The sequence below is a fragment of the Lygodium microphyllum genome, chromosome 13 (assembly GCF_053477565.2).
Source record: "Lygodium microphyllum isolate KBCC chromosome 13, Lygodium_microphyllum_v1.1.10, whole genome shotgun sequence".
In the NCBI taxonomy this organism is placed as follows: domain Eukaryota; kingdom Viridiplantae; phylum Streptophyta; class Polypodiopsida; order Schizaeales; family Lygodiaceae; genus Lygodium; species Lygodium microphyllum.
In genome coordinates, this window is record NC_141147.1 from 14,572,816 (window position 1) to 14,578,815 (window position 6,000).

The following is a 6,000-nucleotide window of genomic DNA, read 5'->3' on the forward strand; positions in this document are numbered from 1 at the left end:
TTAATTTCTTCTCGAGAGTAATCCGACGGGCAAAAGTCTTCTGATGGTACAAAGAAGCAAGCTTTGTCCACACTTCCGCTGCTTTCCGCAACCTGCGCACATGCACTAGGACAGAATCCTGTAAGCTCATAAAGAGGAAAGATCAAGCTCGTGAGTTGAGCTGATCCCATAAGGCCACACGATCCATCGATGATCCAACGGTGGGATCCTCCACTGGACGGGAAATAGGGTGGGTAACAAACTCCCAAAGATCGAAGGTATCAAGGATACACTCCACCTTACACGACCAAAGCGAGTAGTTGGAACCATCAAGCCGGTCTTCTTTGGGCAAAGAAGGGAGTACGGGCACCTGTATAGAGGGTGCCATGGAAGGCATATGAAGGCCAACAGAACGAGCCTTCTGTGAAACATGGAGAGAACGGGGAATAGAGAGATCTCGGTCAAATGGGCTAGGTGACCTCCGGTCGTCGCGTGAACTAGCACGAAAGTCTCTCCGTCTCTCAGAGGAAGGAATAGAGACCTCATCCTTTGAATCAGCAAAGAACTGGTGATAAGACATCTTCGTATATATGTGCAATCGCCAAACAATCAGCAACCAACAGACAGTCAAGATGGAGCCGCCTATGTCAGAAAAGACCCAGAAGATGCTGTTGCCTGCAAGAGGAGAGAGAAAATGCTGCCGCCTGGAGAAAAAAAAAACTGTCGCCTATCCTCCAGATGATGATGCCTTCTCCTTTGCTGATGTTGACCACCTCCTGTTGGCTGCGTTTGATGCAGACGCAGGCTGCAAACACCTAGAAAACTGTCGCCTACTCCTCTTGATGCTGCAAAACAACAAAACGCAGGTATGAAAGGCTGCGTTTCAGCCTGGACAGCACCGCCAAGGGCTGGAAAGGAGGGAAGAAAGGCTGCACTTGATGGTGTCCTCCTCTGCAATGGAAGCTCTCCTCTGTGTTCTCAATTAGGCAATGATACCATGTGAGAGTGCGCAACGGAAGAAGAAACACGAACACAGAGGGAGTGAGAGAGAGAGCAGAAAATGAAGGAAGAAAATCTGCACTGACTGAAATGAATGCTGAATACACTGAAATGGACTGATCAGTCCTTGCACGCAGCCCGAAGCGTCAGTGAGGGCACCAGATTAGGCTGATGATGACGGCAGCATCGAAGACAGAGGAAGATGATGGAGTCGGAGTGTGCACATGCCAAAGGAGGAGGGAAGATGATAATACAACTGACTGCCAAGTGGGAAATGGCTATAAATAGCCAAAAAACCCAAAAACTGACTGCCCTAAAAGTTGAGGCCATAAATATGTCCGACCAGCATTTAATGCTGATCCGACCAGCATTTAGTGCTGGTAAAAATGCCAGGAATGCTCAGAAAAATCCCGGAAAGGGTGGACAATGTCCGGCGGGTGAGGCAGGTTGAAGAATGCAGAAACTGCCCCGGGAAATGCACATAAAATCCCTACTGGAGGAGAAAATGCACTGAAATGCAATAAACTGAGTGCTCTAAAATGAGCTACCTCCTCTATCAAAACAAGTGATAGACAAGTCAGAGCTCCTAAAGTCCTCGTCTGACTCAGACTAAGGCTCACAGGCAGGAGATGACGAGGCATGACAAACATGACTGCTAACAGAAACAACTCCACTAGCAACTGTGAAGACATACCCATTGGTGGACCTACGAGTTTCCAAGTCACCTGCCATGTTTGCATCACAATAACCTTGCAAACTAAGTGCACCTTGCCCATAGCAAATACACTTTCTTTGTGTACCCTTAAGGTACCAAAGAATACACTTGACAGCCTCCCAAATGTGCTTTGCCAGGATTTGACATAATCCTGCTAACAACTCCCACTGCATGAGCAATGTCCAGACGAGTAGCAACCATAGCATACATAAGAGAGCCACAAGCTGATGCATAAGGGACTCCCTTCATAGCATTTGCTTCCACGTCATCTTTTGGGTTGTTGGCTTTGCTAAGCTTGAGATAAGGAGGTAAGGGTATCCCAAAAGGCTTAGCTTCAGTCATGTTAAATCTGTCCAGTACCTTTTCAATGTACTTTTCTTGAGATAAAAACAACGAATTTCTACATTCTATCTCTATGAATCCTCATGCCCAAAATATGCTCTGCATTCCCCAAATCTTTCATGGAGAAGGCTAATTTCAGCTGATTTTTGAGAGCATCCAAGCTAGTTTTTCTTTTCCCAGCCAGCAACATATCATCCACATACAAAACAAGTATGATGGGGCTGCCATCTGTATCCTTTTTCATGTACAAGCAATGATCTGCATGACTGCGTGTAAACTCATGAGATAGCATAAAGGTGTCAAACTTTTTGTACCACTTCTGTGGTGCTTGCTTCAGCCCATACAAGCTGCGTTTTAGTTTACACACCATTTGCTCTTTTCCAGGAACTACACTTGGGCTGTTTCATGTAGATTTCCTCATCAAAGTCACCATGCAAGAAAGCTGTTTATACATCCATTTGATACAGCTCTAAGTCCAGTACAATAGTGAGAGCAAAAAGCACACGTAGAGTGGTCATTTTCACAACAGGTGAAAAGACCTCTTGGAAGTCAATCCCCCCTTCCTTTTGTGCATACCCTTTGGCAACCAGCCTTGCTGTGTACTTGGGTTTCCCATCAACTGTCTTTACTATGTACACCCATTTATTTGGAAGTGGCTTCCTTTCCTTGGTTAGAGACACAAGATCCCAAGTATCATTTGCATATAGAGATTTAATCTCTTCCTGCATAGTAAGATCCCACTTACTGCTGAATTCACATGACTTGGCCTCTTTGTATGTAAGAGGCTCACCCTCATTTGTAAGCATCATATAATGCAAAGGAGGGGTCAAGTCTATGTGGTTGCCTTCTTACGCGTGCAGATCTGCATACCCAATGATCAACATTTTCAGGAATTGGGTCTACATCTGGTTTTATATTATTTTCAGCATTTATTGGCTGCTGTAAGCCATTTTCAGCATGCTGTTCACGCTGTACAGCACCTTCATTTTCATTACCAGAACCTGCATTTTCATAATCAGCAAGCCTATGTTGCTGTCCGTGGCCCCCTTGTGCTCCTATTTGTTGTCCATCATCATGTGGCTCAAAAATAACTGGCTGATCATCAGTTTCAGCCTGTGGTACAACACCATGATGCTCATTTTCTGAAGTAATAGGTGGATGCAAATTCTGAAAATTCACCTTTTTCATATCTTCATTAGAGGTTAAAGTACCTTTCAGCAATTTTACCTCATTAAACACAACATTGCGGTTGCAAATAATTTTCTTGGACTGAGGTAACCACTCTCTGTAGCCAAATTCACCCTCATCACCATAGCCCATGAAAATGCCTTTGGTGGATTTTTGGTCAAGTTTGTTCCTCAGCTCATCCCTAACATGCACAAAAGCATCACAGCCAAATATGCGTAAATGGTCATATGAAGCTGATTTGCCAGACCAAACCTCCTCAGGGATGCCATTATTTAAGGACTTGTTTGGAGAGCGGTTGCAAATGTGAACCGCGGTTTTGAGTCTCTCTCCCCAAATTCATGAGGGAGGTTAGCAGTGGACAGCATGCACTGCACTCTTTCACATAAAGTTCTATTATATCTTTCAGCCACCCCATTTGAAGGACTACAAGGGGCTGTAAGCTCCCTCTTAATACTATGCAAGTTACAAAAGGACTTGAATTCAGTCGATGTGAACTCACCCCCATTATCAGTTCTCAAGCATTTCAACTTTCTCCTGTCTGAGTGGTTACAAATGCATGAAAAGTTTTAAAAACAGCAAACACTTCACTCTTCTTTTTCAACAAGTATACCCAAATCTTCTTGGAACAATCATCAATAAAGGAGATAAAATATGTAGCACCACCCAACGATTTCATGGGCATACTACATACATCAAAATGCACTAAGTCCAAGACATTGGACTTACAAGAGACACCAGAGTAAAATAAATTTTTTATTTGCTTTCCAAACTAACACTCATTACAAAAGTCAAGTTTAGAGTCTTTTCCATCAACCCTCTTCAGAGAGGTAAGGACATCAAGTCCTTTTTGACTCATAAGGCCTAATTTCTTATGCCATAACTCCAAGTGGCTGCAAATTTCAGCAAGTGCAAGAAACTTGCCATTCAAAGCTATAGTGTAAACAACACAAAGTGCCCTTCTTGGTTCCTTTTGCAATCAGCATGGAACCCTTTTTTACTTTCCACAAACCACCACCAAACAGTGTGGTGTAGCCATGCAAGTCAAGCTTACCAACAGAAAGTAAACTCTTTTTAATCCAGGCACATATCTGACATCTTTCAACACAAGCTCTTAACCATTGTCTAAAGACAAGTGTACAATGCCAATCCCATCAATGCTGCAAGCATGGTTATTTCCAAGATACACTTTTCCATAACTGCCTGCATTGAATCCAACAAAACACTCCAAGCAAGGAGTTACATGGAAAGAGGTACCAGAGTCTACAATCCAAGTCTGAGTGACACCATCATCAATTGACAAGAGTGCATCAATCACATCAGCCTTGGTAATCTGCATATCTTGCATGTGACATACAAGGGCATCATAATCAATTGCGCATAATACATTAACCTCTATATCTGAAAGCTCCTCTATGACCACACTACAAGCCACATTGGCCTTTTCTTTACCTTTGGTTGCCTCAGACGCATCTGTCTTATCTTCCTTCTTCTTTTTATCTCCTGCATTCTTTTTTCTCTCTTGGTCCTTCTTGTAATACCTGCAATCACGTTTCTTGTGGCCCTTCCGACCACAATGATAGCAAGTAATGTCACTTTTATCCTTTCCTTTGCTCTTGCTCCTGTTTCTTTGTCCTGCATTTGCATTTTTCTTTTCAGCCCTGCCTCTTACATTGTAAGTTGAGTTGCTGCCTTCTCTACTAGACATACGTCTAATTTCTTCATTCAAGATAGAACCCCTCACCCCATCATATGAGAGATTGGGGTTATTGCTGAGTGAAACCACCAAGGTCTCCCAAGAGTCGGGCAATGTCATGATAAAAAAGATCGCCCTCAACTTATCATCAAAGTTTAAATTTGCATCTTTGAGCTGATTTAGAATCCCTGTAAATGCACTCAAGTGCTCAGCTGTAGGCTTTGACTCATCCAGTCGCATATTCACCAACTTGTGCATTAAATGTATCTGATTAACAGGTGAGGTGATCTCATAAGTAGTTTTCAGCTTCTCCCATATTGTATAACCTGTATCTAAACCCTTAATGTCTGTCAAGATGTCATTAGTGACACCCATCTTTATGTAAGCCACAACCTTCTTATTTACTCTGGCCCAATTTGCATCAGACATTACTGCGGGTTTAACTTCCTGCAAAGCATCCTCACAATCCTTTAGGAACAAAATGCCTTGCATACGGTCTTTCCAAAGGTCAAAGCCATGACTATCAAACCGTTTGATTTCCATCAAACTCTTGATGTTTGAATTGGAAAAAGCTGCAGCCATTTTATCATGAACACGAGCAAATGCACTAAACTGCAGAAGCACAAGCTGAACCAATAAAATACACTGCTGTTCTTCTCAACCAGGAATAAATCTCTGCTATCTGTACATGAACTAGCCACCACACGGGCAAAAATGCAGAAATTTACCAAATTCTGCACAAACCCCTAAAATTTCAAGTCCAATGTTGCATAAATGTCAAACAATCTGACACAACTGAGCAAAATTTTGCCAATACATGAAAAGCCCCAACTTTTTGAGATCCAATGTCAAGAAATTTTACTCAAAAAAGCAAAATTCTGACTAATTTGGCAAAATCCCCAAATTAATTGAGGTCATTGCTCGCAATGTCTGCAATTTTTGACTCGAAAAACACTGACAAGCATAAACGATGTCAAATCTAGGAAAAGCCCCAAATTTTTGGGCCAGATCTGCACAGATCTGTGACCTTTGCCTCCAATGGGTGAACTGCCGCTAAGAGAAGGAATTTCCAAAAAGGATTTGA